The following is a 17,660-nucleotide window of genomic DNA, read 5'->3' on the forward strand; positions in this document are numbered from 1 at the left end:
TGTGTATTAAATTATATTTTGTGTCAAAAAGCATTCAGTGTTCTGAAATGACATGCTAATAACCTATCTACCATCACTCCAGCTTCCACAGTATAATCAGTCACACCTCATCCTCCTGCTTTTGTAGAGAGAGATCAAGGCTCACTAAGTTCCAAGTCACTTGTGGTAGATGTTAGATGCTCAGGCAGGGGCCCCAGCAAGGAAAGGGATGAGGGAAAGGAGAGCAAGGCTTGGGCTGAGTATTGCAGGTCTGGCATTATCAAGTGTTGTTAAGGAACAGCATCTCCTGATGGCCTAACCATGCCATAAAGTTTGGGGACACTTCTGATTACTGAAGCGCTCTAGTTTTGGCTTATTTTCTTGTGAGGAAAAGGTATTGGGCTACCTCCTTTCCTTCCCACTGCTGTGAGTTAGTACTTTCAGCTTAGTACTGAACTCAAAAACAGCATAGTATCCCAACCCTTCATTCCCTTCTTTACTTTCTGGCAATGTGAAATTAATAGTAAGAGTTTCTTTTACCAAGCAAAGATCAGTTTTCTTCTCTTTTTTATGTAACTTATTAAAGAAACTACACACACACACACACACACACACACACACACACAGAGATGATTGAGTGGTGTAGGTATTAACTTGCCAAAACTAAAACCATTTTTGAAAAGATAACTAACATAGAAATTGGCCTGACTTTGAAATGATATTACACATTATATTTTTAAAAAGATGATTTCAAGATTTTAATATTTTAGCATAAAATTTTGCAGGTCCAATATTTTTAAAAAATTTATAGAAAACTAAAGAATAGTATAGAAATATTAAGGATATTAGGTAAAATATTTATTAAAAATATAAACCTCAAAGGCGTATTATTCTACCACAACAGATAATTATATTAGGCTTTAACTTTGATACAACATTAAATCTAAATTTACAGAATATCTCTTCATATAAGATAAACTTCTACAAATTTTCTAGACTTTGGATGAGTTTTAGCTATAATAATTCTGACACAATCTAGGTTACCTCTAAGTTCTAACTGAACACATTTCTCCCACAATCAAGCCAGCATCGAAGTAAATATATACTTACAATATAGAGAACATATCATGGGAAGCACGTAAACAGTTGTTAAGCTACTTCACTGTATTATAAAATTCTTGAATTATTGCATCCTAAGCCTGTTGGGAAAGAAAAAAAAAAAGTATGTTAGTTAAATATACTGGGTGTACTATATATGCAGCTAAATAGCCAAAAGAAAACCAAAAAAAAAAAAAAAAATTACATACCTCTCAAACATAGATCTTTCTCTATATATTATTGTGCTCTTTGTTTATATAAATTCATTAAGCTTTAGAAAAATGCTGTTGAATCATGTGAATTGTTTGAATATATAATAAGAGAAATATTTTTTTTTTAAGATTTTACTTATTAATTTATTTTAGAGAGAGAGAGCAGGAGAGTGACAGCGAGTGGGGGGAAGGCAAGGAAGGGGCAGAGGGGGAGGGAGAGGGACAAGCAGACCCCACGCTGAGTGAGCCTAACCCAGGGATCTCTCACAATCTTGAGATCATGACCTGAGCTGAAATCAAGAGTTGGATGCTTAACCTACTGAGCCTCCCAGGTGCATTGTAAGAAAAATATTAATAAAAAGAATGAGTGATGAGTGCTGTAATTGAAACTCTAAGGAAATAATATATCTTGTTAACCAAAGTATATTTCATCATCTCTATTTTTTGTTTCCTACCTACAAAATAAATTGTACACATAGCACAAAAACAAAACCAAAAAAGAAAACAAGAGGTTACTGAATTATCTGGATGTTTATAATTATCTGGATGCTTAAAAAACCAAACACCAAATAATTGGATGATTTGTCTAAATATCTTTAATTTCATGTTGATGTATTCCAGCTGCTACGGTCTGAATTTTTGTATCCTCCCCAAATTTCTGTGTTGAAATCCTATTTTTTTAACCTCTATTTATTTATTCTTTTTATGTTATGTTAATCACCATACATTACATCATTAGTTTTTGATGTAGTGTTCCATGGAAATCCTATTTTTTAAAAAAATTTTAAGTAGGCTCCAAGCCCAATGTAGGACTCAAACTCACAACCCTGAGACCAAGAGTCACATGCTCTACCAACTGAGCCAACCAGGTGCTCCCAAATGTTGAAATCCTAATGCCCAAGATGATAGTAGTGGGAGCTGAATAGCATTAGTGCCTTTATAAAGAGGACCCAGACAGTGCCTTTGCCCCCTTCATCATGTGAGGACACAGTGACAAGATGTACATGTATGAACCAGGAAGCCCTCACTAAACACCCACAATCCCGGACTTCCCTGCCCCTAGAACCGTGGGAAATAAATTTCTGTTGTTTATTAGCTACCTAGGCTGTGATATTTTGTTACAGCAGCTCTAATAGACTAAGATGCTTGCCCACAAACATGATTGGCTATAAAATGCAGGCAAGTGCTTTCAAACCTTATTGAATTATTTATTCTATAATGAACGGAGATTCTCTTTAATACAAAGTGGGAAACTGGCCCACTTACATCACCCCAACCGAAAACAAATCTAGTGGAACTATGGAATAATTTAAAGTAAAATAAAGAGTGGATTTAGTTTCTCTTTAAGAGAGTGCCTTCACAAACTGTGTTATATGGATGAATTGCCAAAATGTCAAAAATGTCTTCTTGCTGTAGGACATAGGCTTCCCAAACTTAGAGGTTAGTAAGTGGTGGTTAGGCATTCCATACCCAGTACACGTACAGACACATCTACACACGCACACACACATGCACGTGCACGCACTGTGGGGCACACGCACATGCACACACATGTCAATCTCATTCCCATTATATGTCCCCCAAACTCCTAATCCATTTTTTCTTCCTGAAGTCAGTAGATTTTAAAGCAAAGTTCAGTCAGATTTCTTTCTGGATATACACATAGCCTTGGCTTATGTTTAATAGGAAATTATCTTTTCCCCTAATTTGGCATTCCCCCTGCCTGTTTACACTTTAATATTGGATTCAAATACATTATAGGTAATAAAAATATGGAGTACAGATCTGGCATTTCTGTCTTGTCTTTAAAATCTTAACTATTCTTGGGGCGCCTGGGTGGCTCAGTCGTTAAGCGTCTGCCTTCAGCTCAGGTCATGATCCCAGGGTCCTGGGATCGAGCCCCGCATCAGGCTCCCTGCTCGGCGGGAAGCCTGCTTCTCCCTCTCCCACTCCCCCTGCTTGTGTTCCCTCTCTCACTGTGTCTCTCTCTGTCAAATAAATAAATAAAATCTTTAAAAAAAAAAAAAAAAAATCTTAACTATTCTTTCTCAAAGATATAAAACATAGATGAATAGCTTGCCTATATATTGTAACAGCTGTTGAAGGATTTTTAGTGTGTTTGATTGACATTTAACCATCACAGCAATATTTTAAGGTGGGTTTTATTATCCTCATTTTACAGGATTTTGATAATTCAAACAAATCATCTATATAAAAGCTGGAAGGTACAACTGGGGTCAAATCCAACCCTAATTTAAAAGTGTGTACTCAAAAAAGTCTTCACTTGTACATTGTTTCCTAGATTTTCTGCCTCAGCATCAAATGCCAATCTTTTTTGATGCTTTCAAAACAATCTTTGCTGGCAAATCAGCAAAATCAAACATTTAAAATCCTACCCAGAATGAGAACAAATAATGAAAGCCAACAAATGGCCTGAGTTATCTACTTGGAAACTCAGATTTGTGTATGTGTGTGTATGCATGTGTGTATTTCCTAAATCATGGCTATGATTTAATTAGCTGAATAAATAGTAATTAAGTTGTGGAGTTATTCTTATTATTTTTGTTGATAAAGTCTTACCTAAATAAAATTATCTTTATCCTGTTTTTTGCATTACATGCAGGAAAACAATTATTCTTTTCCATTCTCTACATTTCTGTCTAAGCCAGTCACATGACAATAGGCATTTTTCTTTTTTGCTTTTTATATACTTGTCTTTCCTTCTAGGGCGATTAAGGTATCTGCCTGATGTGGGGTAGAGGTGGGACAAGACCCTCAGTTTCTGTCATTTAAAGGATTATTTTGACATATGGCTTCAAGTCAGGCAATCTTGAGAAAGAAAGGATTTCTTTTTTTTCTTAAAGGTTTTATTTATTTATTTACTTGAGAGAGAGAGAGAGAGAGAGAGCGCAGGGGTAGGAGCAGAGGAGGAAGTGGGAGAGAGAGGTGGAAAGAATCTCCAGCAGACTCCATGCTGAGCGCAGAGCCCTGAATGGGGCTCAATCCCACAACCCGAAGATCATGACCTGACCGAAAACAAGAGTTGGGCACTTAAATGACTGAAACACACAAATGCCTGGAGAAAGAGAGGATTTCTAAATTCCTTCAGTTCTCTTTTATATATAAAGACTAGACTTCGTGGATTAGTTCATTATTTGAGGTTTAGCTCAGATCCAGAGGCTTCGTAACTTAAGGATGAAACATTAAAATAATTCATTGATTTTTATTTTTCATATTGATGTGTGTCAACAAACATAAATGACTACTTTTGCATATAATTTTATATAAAGGAGTTTGAAATCATGTAGAAATGGCAATAGGAAGAAGGCCTTATTTGTTTATTCCTGTGGCAGTTCACAAAAGATGGAGAGAAAGAAGAGTGGAGTGGAAGAGGAAAGTGGCTGTTTTCTCCTCCCAGCTTCTTGAGGCCAGACCTCTAGAGGGAGTAGCTTTAGGAACTCCTACTTGAAGGAATGCTCAGTGTTTTTGCTCATGCTTTTGGGAAGAGATTACTGTGCTGAGTAATCCCATACCAAAATGTGGTGACCCAGTAGCGTCACGAGGGTCCCATGGCTGGAACAGGCCCAGTTTACAATCCCAGCTCTCCCTAGGTTATTTATGACATGGATGATGAGCTGCCAGATAAAAAAATGGGCCTACAGCTACAAAACGACTCAGGCACAGAGGTCTGTGAGATTCTCTGCTTTAACCAGGTGTCGGAAGAGGGAAGCATCAATGTATGGAACAGCAGAGACTAATGGATCCGAATGCCAAGATCCTGGGCAAACTGAATTTGCAGGGCCATTAGGCCCATGAAGCTGAGAGATAACTGACTGGGAGAGATGTCAGCCGCAGAGTGGTCCATAGCAATGGGACTGAATTGTCATCCTGAGCAGAGGCAGTCAGGGAAGGTAAGCCTCGCGGAGGAGGTCACATTTGAGTGACAGTAAGGACGCAGCCTCACCTTCAGGACAGAGCATTACGAGGAGAGGGGACACAAGGTACAAAGGAATAGGCACAGCATGTTCAAGGAGGAAAAAAATCCCCGTGTGCCTGTGGTGTAGTAATCCAGGGCATAGGAGTGTGAGGGGTGCGGGGCAGGAGGAGGAAGGATTGACAGGCAGGTAGCAGCAGGTGACGTTGGGCCTCATAAGCCATTGTAAGGAGTCCAGATTTTATTCACGGTACAATGGACATAGGGAGGTTTTGACCAGGGGACTAGTCTGACCTGATGAAAATTTTAAAACATCATTTCAGATGTTCTGTAAAACATTCAGCAGAGAGAGAGGCCTAGAAGCCGCAGCCTGTCTAAAGGTGACTGTAGCCAATGAGTTGAGAAATGATGGTGATTATAACTTTAGCGGCAGTGACAATGGAGAGAAGTGTTTGGATTTGGGATATATCTGAATAAACTATAAAATCCTATCCATTGATTTCACCATTTCACAAACACAAATGCATTTTTGAGCCTTCATGATACGGTAGGCGATGTGTTTTTCTTTAGCAAAAGGTCAATTTGGAAAACAAAAATTACATAGATATTTATGTAAGATAACTTCAGTCAATTTGGGTAAAATTTACTAAAAGGTAAAAATATGGAGACATTTGTTTTATATAATGAAAAAATATATGTTGAACCAATTGATTAAAGACAGTATAAATGATTAAGAAAAGCACTATATTATTCTTATAATGAAAGAATAGGGAAATAGACAAATGGAGCATTACTTTTCTCAGAAAGAAGAAAACTCTGGAGAACTCTGAATGATGTTGTTAGAAACAGCTCAGATATATTCAAAATTGAATTTCATTAATAAGAGTAAGTTTCTTAATTCACCACATGTGTTGAAAGGACATTGAATTTTGAACAAGTAAAGACAATCCCTTCATGAGTTTATAGTAGTAAGTGAGATTTGCTGCCAGAAGAGGTCACTGAGCCAATTCCTGAGGTTATACTTTTTTTTTTTTTTGAGATTTTATTTATTTATTTGACAGATAGAGACATAGCGAGAGAGGGAACACAAGCAGGGGGATGGGAGAAGGAGAAGCAGGCTTCCCGCCGAGGAGGGAGCCCGATGCGGGGCTTGATCCCAGAACCCTGGGACCATGACCTGTGCCGAAGGCAGACGCTTAACGACTGAGCTACCCAGGCGCCGCGCCCTGAGGCCATACTTTAAACAGAATTTTATGACTTCAGAATTACTAGACTGGGTCCTTAAGCCTTCTTTAATTCAACATGCAATTTATTTTATTTATTTATTTTTTTTTTTAAAAGATTTTATTTATTTATTTGACAGAGAGAGAGCACAAGTAGGCAGAGTAGTAGACAGAGGGAGAGGGAGAAGCAGGCTCCCCACTGAGCAGGGAGCCCGATGTGGGGCTTGATCCCAGGACCCTGGGATCATGACCTGAGCCGAAGGCAGACACTTAACGACTGAGCCACCCAGGCGCCCCTCAACATGCAATTTAAAAAATGCTTCCTATCTAACAGCTGATAGGTGCTATGGCTAAAAGGGTGGCCAAAATACTCTCCTGTCCTTGAAGAGTTCCTAGTCAAGAGGAGGAAGGGAAGAAAGGGAAAGGAAGAAATCTGTACTAAATGTCTGGCTAGGGGCACAAATATAGCAGTGTTCAGTGTTACTTGGCTGAAGCTTGATAGTGTAAAGTGAATGTTGAATGGCGGGGGAGCTGTGCAGTATGAACACAGATAAGGAATACAGAGATAATATAGTTTGGGACTAAAAAGTAATCTGGCTTCAGCGGAGCAGAGAGATAGGCAGCGTGATGAAGCACAAGCAGGAGGCAGCAGAAGGGAGCAAGGGCCAGCCTTTGGAGGGTCTCAAGCTAAAACCTTGAACCTCATTAACACGAATGATAATACCACCTCATAATAAAAGAATGCTCACTATATACCAGGCACAATTTTAAGAGTTTTATATACATAATCTCATTCTATCAACAAGCCTATGAGATACTATTCCAGTTGTAGAGAAGAAGAATATGAAGCACAGAGAGGTTAAGCCATTTGTCCAGGGTCACCCAGCTTGGAAATGTGCAGCTGGCCTGCAACAGAAGCAGACTGATTCCAGAGCCCTACACTTGGCCACACAGTTCTGTCTCATGACACCAAAATTGGATAGTTTAGCCACAGAGGATTTTTTTTTTTTTTTGCATAATTTACATGGAAAAGGAATACTTTTTCTCACCATAAAAAATGTTGGTTTGCTTTTATATTAGGTGAAAATAGGAATAAGAATCCTGAAATTAAAAGCACAAAGCGAGTGAGGAGGAAAGGGGAGAGAAAGGGAAATGATGTCTTGAGCGTTTTGTTGTGGCACAAATTGACTCTGTGGCTAGATGGTGAATGGTCACCTTCCTTGGTTTGTATCTGTGCAGAAACTGGAAAAAAAAAAGAGTGATTATGGGAGAAGTGTATGCTTTGTGCTTGCTTCTATAATTCCTTGATTATTTTCATGGTCTGAATTCTTTTGCAGGCTAGGCTTTCCTCTTGTTTCCTTCCCTCTTGTGTAGCTGGCTTGGATGATCTGCCCTGAACCTTATTCCTTAGGGGAATATGAAGCAGATCTGTGTGAACAGCACAAAATAGGATTGTCGTTGAGGAAGAGAACTAGTCCTGAGTGTTGCAAATTCTACTTCCTGAGCTGCTGTAGGAGACAGGGAATAGAAGCATTTAGGAACATTAATAATCATCAAAGTCTTGAGGACTTAAAATATGTTTATGCTTGGATACAGGGTAGTAATTGCTATAATAGAAGATGTTTGAAATTAGTTCATAGTTTATACATATATTTTATCTGTAAAATATTTTTAACACGCACTTTTTGAGGAAGGGAGGGAGGGTTGCTTTGTTCTTTTAAAACCTATAGAAACCTTCAGGGCAAACTACTGAGCTTCTCCCACCTGGGGCTTGAAACAGTACTATAAATCTCATTGTGCATTCTTCCTGGAACATTTGTTTTACTCAAAGATTTGGGAAAAAGAAATCTGTTCTAAAATAAATATCATGTGCAAAATGTACATACATTTTTAAAGATTTATTTATTTAACCAATCATTTATTGAATCCCTACTATGATAGATGCTGTTCTGGTTATTGGGATTAAAGCAGTTATTTCCAGATATTTATCTTACGCTGGTTAAAAGAATACAGTATGTTTTAACATGTGTATGGGGAATCTTTTTTTTTTTTTACAGTTTTATTGAGAAATAATTAACATACATCACAGTATATGTTTAAGGTGCATAGGATGATGGTTTAGTTTACATACGTTGTGAAATGATTCCCACAATAGGTTCAGCTAACATCTATCAAATCATAGAGATACAATTAAAAAAGAAAGAAGAAAAACAAATTACTTGTGATGAGACCTCTTAGGAGTTACTTTCTTAACCACTTCCCTGTACATCACACAGCAGTGTTAGCTATAGTCATCACATTGTACAGTACATCCTAGTACTGATTTACCTTTTCTTTTTTAATTGCAGTATAGTTGACATACAATATTATATTAGTTTCAGGTGTACAACAGAGTGATTTGACATATATATACATTACAAAATGCTCCCCATGAAAGGTGTAGTTGCCCTCTGTCACCTTACAAATTTATTATAGTATTATTGACTGTATTCCCTATGCTGTACTTTACATCCTATGCTGCACTTTACACCCCCATACTTATTTATCTTATAACTGGAAGTTTGTGTCTTTCGACCACCTTCCTCCCATTCTCCCTACCCCCGCCATCCACCTCTGGTAACCGTAAGTCTGATCTCTTTTTCTGAGTTTTTTTTTTTTTTTTTTGTTTAGATTTCACATGTAAGTAAGATGATTCATATATTTGTCTTTCTCTGTCTGACTTATTTCACTTAGCATAAAACCTTCAAGATTCACTCATGTTGGGCGCCTGGGTGGCTCAGTCTTTAAGCGCCTGCCTTCGGCTCAGGTCATGATCCCAGGGTCCTGGGATCGAGTCCCACATCGGGCTCCCTGCTCAGCGGGAAGCCTGCTTCTCCCTCTCCCACTCCCCCTGCCTGTGTTCCCTCTCTCTCTGTGTGTCTGTCAAATAAATAAATAAAATCTTAAAAAAAATTCACTCATGTTGTTGCAAATGGTAGGATTTCTTTATTTTTTGTGGCTGAATAACATTTATAGCTCACAACTTCTTTATCCATTCATCCATTCATAGACACTTAGGTTGTTTTCATGTCATAGTGTAAATAATGCTGCTATGACCATGAAGATGCAGATATGTTTTTGCTTCCTTTGGATATATTCCCAGAAGTGGAATTCTTAAGTCACATGGTAGTTCCGTTTTTAATATTTTGAAGATCCTCCATATTGTTTTCCATATATGACATTTAAGTCTTTCATTCACTTCAAGTTTTTTCTAAGTTTTTATTTAAATTCCAGTTAGTTACCATACATGTAATATTAGTTTCAAGTGTACACTATAGTGATTCAACACTTCCCCACATCACCCAGTGCTCATCACAAGTGCACTCCTTAATCCCCATCACCTCTTTGACCCATCTCCCCATCCTCCTCCCCTCTGGGAACCATTAAAACAACCATTAGTTGTTCTCTATAGTTAAGGGTCCATTTCTTGTTTTACCTTTCTTTCTTTTTCTCCCCCTTTTGCTCATTTGTTGTTTCTTAAATTCCATATATGAGTGAAATCACGTGGTATTTGTCTTTCTTTGACTGACTTATTTCAGTTAACATACCACCCTTTAGCTCCATTCATGTCATTGCTAAAGACAAGATTTCATTCTTTTTTTTTTTAATGACTAAGTAATTTCGAGCTAATTTGTGCCAATGGTGTAATATAGCAGTCCAGTTTCATTCTTTTACATGTGAGTGCACAGCACCATTTATTGAAGACACTGTCTTTTCTACATTGAGTATTCTTGTCTCCCTTGTCAAATATTAGTTGACTGTATATGCTTTGGTTTACTTCTGAGCTCTCAATTCTGTTCCATTGGTCTGTCTGTTTTGATTACTATAGCTTTATAGTGTAGCTTGAAATCAGGAGGTGTGATACCTCCTGCTTTGTTCTTCTTTCTCAGGATTTCTTTGGCTACTTAGGGTCTTTTGTGGTTCCATATAAATTTTAGGAGTGTTTTTTCTACTTCTGTAAAAAAAAATTGCTATTGGAAAATTTATAAGGATTGTATTTATCTATAAATGACTTTTTGTAGTATTGGCATTTTAACAATATTAATTCTTCCAATCCATGAACACAAAATACTTTCCATTTATATGTCTTTGATTTTTTTTACCAATGTTTTATAGTTTTCAGTGTATAGGTCTTTCAAATCCTTGGTTAAATTTGTTCCTAAATATTCTATTGTTTTTGATGCTATTGCAAATGGGATTTATTTGTTTATTTTTCAGAAAATTTATTGTTAGTTTATGGAAATGCTACTGACTTTTGTATGTTAATTTTGTATCCTACAACTTTATTGAATTTGTTGATTAGATCTAACATTTTTTGGTTGAGTGTTTAGGATTTTCTATATACAAAATCATATCATCTGCAAAAAGAGACAATTTTACTTCTTCCTTTCTAATTCTGATATCTTTTGTTTCTTTCTTTTTTTTTTTTCCATTAGGATTTCCCACAACCACGTTGAATAGGAATAGGGAGAATGGGCATTGTTGCCTTGCTCTGATCTTAGAGGAAAACTTTTCAATCATTTACCATTGAGTATGATGTTAGCTGTGGGCTTGTCATATATGGCATTTATTATGTTGAGATATTTTCCCTCTATGACTAATTTGTTGAGTTTTTATCATAAATGAATGTTGAATTTTGTCAAATGTTTTTTCTGCATCTATTGAAGTGATATAATTCTTTTTCTTTCATTCTATTAATGTAGTGAATCACATTGATTGATTTACGTATGTTGAATCATCCTTGCATCCCATGGATAAATCCCACTTGATCATGTTCAATGACCCTATTAATGTGCTGCTGAATTCAGTCTGCCAGTATTTTAGTGAGAATTTTGGCATCTATATTCATCGGGGACATTGGTTTATAGTTTCCTTTCTAGTGGTGTCCTTTTATGATTTTGGTATGAGGATAATGCTGGCATTATAAAATGAGTTTGGGAGTGTTCCCTTCTCTTTGATTTTTTTGAAAGAATTTGAGAAGGATTGGTATTAATTCTCCTTTAAATGTTTGGTAAAATTTACCGGTGAAGCCATCTGGTCTTGGGTTTTTCTTTGTTGGGAAATTGTGGATTACTGACTTAATCTCCTTACTAATAATTGGTCTATTCAGATTTTCTATTGCTATGGGAAATCTTTCCATGGAATTTAATTTATGAATATTTTGCCTTCAGAAATTGTACAAATAAAGTAAGAATGTTTTGATGTAGACCAGGGATTAGCAAACTGTGCACTAAAGAAGCAAATGGTAAATACTTCAGGCATTACAGTCCAAAAGGTGAAGTCAAGGGTTTCTATAGGTTCTCATCTATTATACAGTTTCTGTGATAATTCCTCAATTCTGCTGTTGTAGTGTGAAAGCAGATAAATAATACATAAACAAATGGCTGTGGCTATGTTCCAGTAAACTCTTACTTACAAAAACTAGCAGCAGGTCAGATTTGGCCCATGAACCATATTTGCCACCTTCTGCTGTAGACCATTATGAACTTTTTAAAAAATTTTACTGAGATGTGGACCTAAAAATGGTCTCATTTTTCATATCTTTAAATTGAATCAATAAAGTTTAAGCACTTCATCTCCGTATTTCTCTAGTTCTGCTGGGAGGGGGAGGCAGTTTTTCAGGGAGAGGGGCAATGAGAGATAAGCCCTGACTTGTGATGTGATAGGCCAAGGAGAGACAAGCCAGTTGGTAGCCCAGGGGCTGTAATGAACAGGATGAGCATCGGGCTGAGCTCCAGTGGCTGCTCCCAAAAAGCAAATGCACTTCTTGCTTGTTCAGATGGTGTTTTGATTTCTGATCCTACTTGTTAAAACCCTCCCTGGAAGAAGAATGGGAAGAAATGGGAGCTAGGAAGTAAAGTCAAGGTAAAGATTGCATGATACTTATATCCATCCTCAGTCACACCCTATCTCTTAGATCTAACAGAACAGGAAAGGCCTAGCCAGAGAGCTCAAAAACCACAAGGGGACTTCCAAGAGCTAAGCATGCATACAAGAGAAGCAACTTTCCCTTACATCGACTACAAAAGCTCATTAGAAACTCGTAAATGTACATTACATAAATAAATACAATTATAACAGAATGCATCATGGGTAGGCGCATGCGCAAAAACCAAAATGTTATGTAACCACCAGCTGTCAATCAAAAATGCCAATCAAAGCCAAATTTACATGTACACAAAGTAGGCTTGAAAAAGAGGCAGCTAGAGCTTTTCAGTGCCATTGCCACTCTTGCACCAGCAGTGGCCCACTTTCTGTCTTGAAAGGGTGCTATATTTATCTACTTATCTACTCAATAAACTCTATATCCCCATTCTGGTCTTGTGTCTCCAATTCTTTGGTACATCTGGGACAAGAACCGAGTGACCCATTAACACAGAGTGTTCAAAACAGTTGAATAAAAGGCACCCTAGAAACTCATATGATTACTTAAATAAGTATTAAATTTTTTCTTGAGTATAAATTAACTGCATGAAAAATAAATGTTTCACTATAAATTTTAATTATAAAACTTAAGCTGTAGCTTTTTAATTCAGACCAAAGCCTCTTGGGAAATCAATAATCAAAATAATAAAATTTAGCATAATATATTTTTTGTAATCAACAAAGAAGAAATGCTAAACCTAACAAAAATGTAAATGGATATTTTATACCATGGCAACTTAATTTAGAGTAATGTATTTCCTTTTTTCTAAAGTTGTATTAAAACTGATGAAAGATTTTTAAAAATCAGAATTTCTTATTAAATTCTGATTCTTAAACAAATAATGTTCTGAGAAAGAAAAAGAATCCATTCCAATTTTAGCTGCAATTGCTACATTGACTACAATCATTTGAGCTATGACTTGATCGCATGTGATTTATGAATAAACCAAGTTATTTAAAAAAGGAAATACATTTATTGTTCAGGGTATAGGCCAATTTTATGACAAAGTTGTACTCTGAAAAGCATCTTGCATACAGGGAAAAACACTTTGTTTTAAAATTCATTCATTTCCTTTTGAATAATTTTAAAACTTGAATTTCAGGATTTTAATGGCCTAAGTAAAGTTATCACATCCTCTGTCCTTACCCCAATCAGGGATAAGTCTTTCAGAATTGTGGATGCATACTTACTCTACCAAGCAAGCACAGAGGAATCCAGAATATCTGACTTAAACTTCGCAAAGGCTCTTTTGCTTTGTTTCTATTCGTTCTTTTCATCACACTTGGGAAGTATTTTGTAAGAAAAGAAATCCAGGCCTCCCAAAATCATTTACATTTGTATAGTTTTCTGTTGCCAAATTTTTTGCCTGGATATCCTTTATGTTTTCCATATATGAAATCTAAATCCACAATAATATGAAAAAATTAAAATGAAGTATAAAGCCATCATTCATATAATTGGAGCCAAAGAAAATATTTAAATATTTATCATAAAAGCAAAAACATTGTTAAAGGAAAAAAAATAAGATGCACAGCTTAAGTTTCCTGCATAGTATCTCCTCTTCATTTTGTAGCTGGTCCACTCTGGCAAGTGGGTCTTGCGGTAGATCTTGAACTGTGGGTTTGCTGAAGGTTAAGGAGCTGGAAGCTCAGGAAGCAGGTGCCAAGAATGTTCTGATCCCTATGAGTCTATTCATTATTGATACATTTGTGTTACAAGGTCCTTTATTTTTTTTTTTTAAAGATTTTTATTTATTTATTTATTTGAGAAAGAGAGAATGAGAGAGACAGCACATGAGAGGGGGGAGGGTCAGAGGGAGAAGCAGACTCCCTGATGAGCAGGGAGCCCGATGCGGGACTCGATCCAGGGACTCCAGGATCATGACCTGAGCCCAAGGCAGTCGCTTAACCCACTGAGCCACCCAGGCGCCCTACAAGGTCCTTTAAAAATGCAAATAAACCTTAGAGTTACTCTGACTTTGATATAGGATCTGGTAGTCCTTCTAAACAACCACGGAGTATTAGCTTCCCCTACTGTGAACTGAATTGTGCCCCCAGAAAGATATGTTGAAGTTTTAACCCTCAGTATCTGCCCTCAGTATCTGTGAATGGGACCTTATTTGGGAAGAAAGTCTTTGCAGATGAGATGGAGTTAAGATAAGGTCACACTGGATTATGATGGGCCCTAAATCCAATACTTGTGTTCTTATAAAAAGAAAAACTGTGGAGACACAGAGACACAAAAGGAAGAAGGCCATGTGAAAGCAGAGACAGAGATTGGAGTTATGCTGCCACAAACCAAGGAACGTCGAGGATTGCCGGCAACCTCCAGAAGCTAGAAGAGGCAAGGAAGGATTCTTCCTGGAGGCTTTGGAGCTTTGGAGGGAGTCTAGCCCTGTCAACACTTTGATTTTGGAACCACTTTGAGAGAAAAAATTTATAACTCTTCTTAAAAAGAAGCATCTGACCATGAAAATCTTATTGGTTACAAATAACCCAAAGCAATGATAGATTCTAGGATTTGCATAAAAGAAAAAAACAGCATGTATCAGAAAATTATCCTAGTAAGGAGATAACATCATATGGTTTATTCTGTTTAATGAATGGTTTTGACCTGATAATCAGTTTTTTTAAAACTTAGATGAACTCAGTACTTTATTTATACATAAATTTTTTCTGATATATAGTTCTTACTTTGGTATTCTAATGAATATGATTATGATATATTTCATCCTTTAAAGATAAACTGCTCACTAGCATATGTCATTTTCCAAAAATAAACAATGATCCTTGCAAAAACACCATTACCTACTTCTATGTATTGATGTAATATTAGGAAACTGTTATCTGCATATAATTGGATAGATCAGGGAAGTTTCATTGTGTTTTACTGAAATGCCCACCAATTACCTTTTGACGCTTTACATACACGTTTGCCACCCACACAGGAACACACACGGACACACACACACCACAGCAAATGAACTGAAATAACTGAATTAGGTCAAATATATCTTTATGTAGATACATTTCTTTATTTATCATAGGCTAAAAAGATGAATTCTTGGAGACACTAACCACATAGAAAAGGAGAATGGGGAAGGAGAAAGACTGTTCCTCTGCTCCCCAAATGAAGGAAAAAAACTGTGATCTCAAGGAAATGTTTGGTCATGTAATGAAATGTAAATTTTTATTTTATTTATTTATATATTTTGTTTCCTCTGAAAAATTATTCTTGAAGATCTTTTGGTAAAATAAAGCACACATATGCATGAATGGGAAAAGATTACTTAGAGATTTATAAACTTAAATTTTTTCAGGATTAAGAACACTCATTAAAATTAAATAGATATGAAACAGTAATATTTACGAATGCACATTTGGTTGACAAGTATATTGAGTAGCAATCCCAATGCCATCTTTATTTTCCTTAACTTCTACTTTCATTCAAACATCAAGTCATAATTCTAATTTTTAATAAATCTTCCCCCCCTTTCAATCCCACTTCCATTGCCACAACCAAGAACTTCTTCACTTAACACTACACTTAACATTTCACATTATTGTTTTTAAACCTTCTGTGTTGTCACCAATGAAAACATTCTAAAACACTGATAGATACTCGGGTTTAACTCTTGCCATTCCACACTTCAAAATTTTTCAGTAGTTCCTCATTGCCAGAAGCTGAAGTCTGAATAATTTAAAATGGAAAGAAAGGTCTTCAAAATTTAACTACTACTTCCATTTCTTGGCTTATCTGTCATGACTCCTTATTCTAGCCCAGTCATACAGGGCTGTATTCCATTTCTCAATTACATTATATCTTTAGATATTTTCAGAGCTCTTGCCCATATTTTTGGTTTTGCTTAGAATATCCTTTAAAACTTGTGAAGTTATGCTAATCCCCCAACGCACAACTCAAATTTTTCCCATTTTATAAAACTTCATCATTGAATCCTCTAAGCTCCCATAGCATTATTTCACATCGATGTCAAATACTTCCCTTACTTTACCTTGTTTTGAATAAGTGAGTTCTCAATATTTTGTTTCTCCATTAGATTATGATTTTTTAGGGCATTGGTTATATTATTTATGTTGTATTCTTGGGGCCTTAACCACAGTATTTATTCAACATAAATATTTATTAGTGTTTTTAATTCAAAATTATGTGAAGAAATTTTATAAGATGGTAAGAAATTACAAACATGGTCAAATTCTTATGTGCCCATTGCTATTAAAAACATTCTGCTGATTTTCCTTGGAAATATTATTTTTCTATGTATATGTAAGTGGATAAGATGAGTTTAAAAATCACTTTTCCCCCTTTGGTGGTGGATTACAAATGAATTGAATCAATTTTCACCCCACTTTAGTATTTGCAGAATGAACTAATAAATATAAGAGGATCTATTGGTATTCCATTGGTCTTTCTGTTGCAGACTGCATAAAAATCTCAAGGGCTAGCTTAGAGTTCAATTAGTAAAGATTACACATAAGGTACAAGGTCACTTTGTTCTCCCTCCGTTGAGTTTTTCGGTCTGTAGTAGATGCTAATTACTCAACCTGTGTGCAGATATTTTATCTGTGAGTATCTTCTTATATACATTGGCTTTGGAAAAAATGGATCTGTGTCTGGCCATCAAAAGGCAGCCATAAGCTAAGGGCATTTTATTCTCCAAATACTTAAATAAATGTATTAGTATCAGGCAAAGAACAGAAAGTTCAATGCAAATTTTATATACCTGAGTGCATAAATATTCAGAGACATTGTGATTTTGTTGCATTTTATAATTTTCCTATGATTTGGAAGTAGGCACTCCAGTATCAGGTCTATGAATGGAAACATTGGCAACCGTTCTCTGAGAGGTGTTAATGAGATACTGTTTTTGACATTTTAAAAAGAAATACAAAAGATGCAGTATGAAAGGAAGAAAAGAGAAATAACCATAATAACACATACAGTTTTAGCTTTAAAAAGATGAAATTATCTTTCTGTAATAAAATCAAGTCACATATTCCATATGTGCATGAATTTAAAATAGTAAGAATGTTCTAAGTAAGGCACAAAGAGGTGAACTGGCTCATCTATTCCCACAAATTGTTGTGAATTATTTTTGGTGATTTGCATCCTAGAATAAACCCAGAGAAAACTGCAAACTTTGTACAGGACTCTACAGTCTGAGGTAACATATGAGAATATCTCTGTTCTTAACAGTCTGACAAATGTTTACTGAATAAGTACTATTCACA

The 17,660-nt window shown here is 36.1% G+C and overlaps 1 protein-coding gene across 2 annotated transcripts in view; it reads right to left on the reverse strand.

Moving 5' to 3' along the window:
• Positions 1 to 17,660, reverse strand: part of FUT9 (fucosyltransferase 9) — a 191,035-nt gene that overhangs the window by 93,650 nt on the left and 79,725 nt on the right. For both annotated transcript variants that reach the window (XM_036082384.2, XM_036082386.2), the window contains one exon: positions 1,090 to 1,178. The gene's annotated coding sequence lies outside the window, so the exon portion shown is untranslated. The remainder of the gene's footprint in view (positions 1 to 1,089; positions 1,179 to 17,660) is intronic.

The sequence above is a fragment of the Halichoerus grypus genome, chromosome 9, assembly GCF_964656455.1.
Source record: "Halichoerus grypus chromosome 9, mHalGry1.hap1.1, whole genome shotgun sequence".
NCBI classification, from domain to species: Eukaryota; Metazoa; Chordata; class Mammalia; order Carnivora; family Phocidae; genus Halichoerus; species Halichoerus grypus.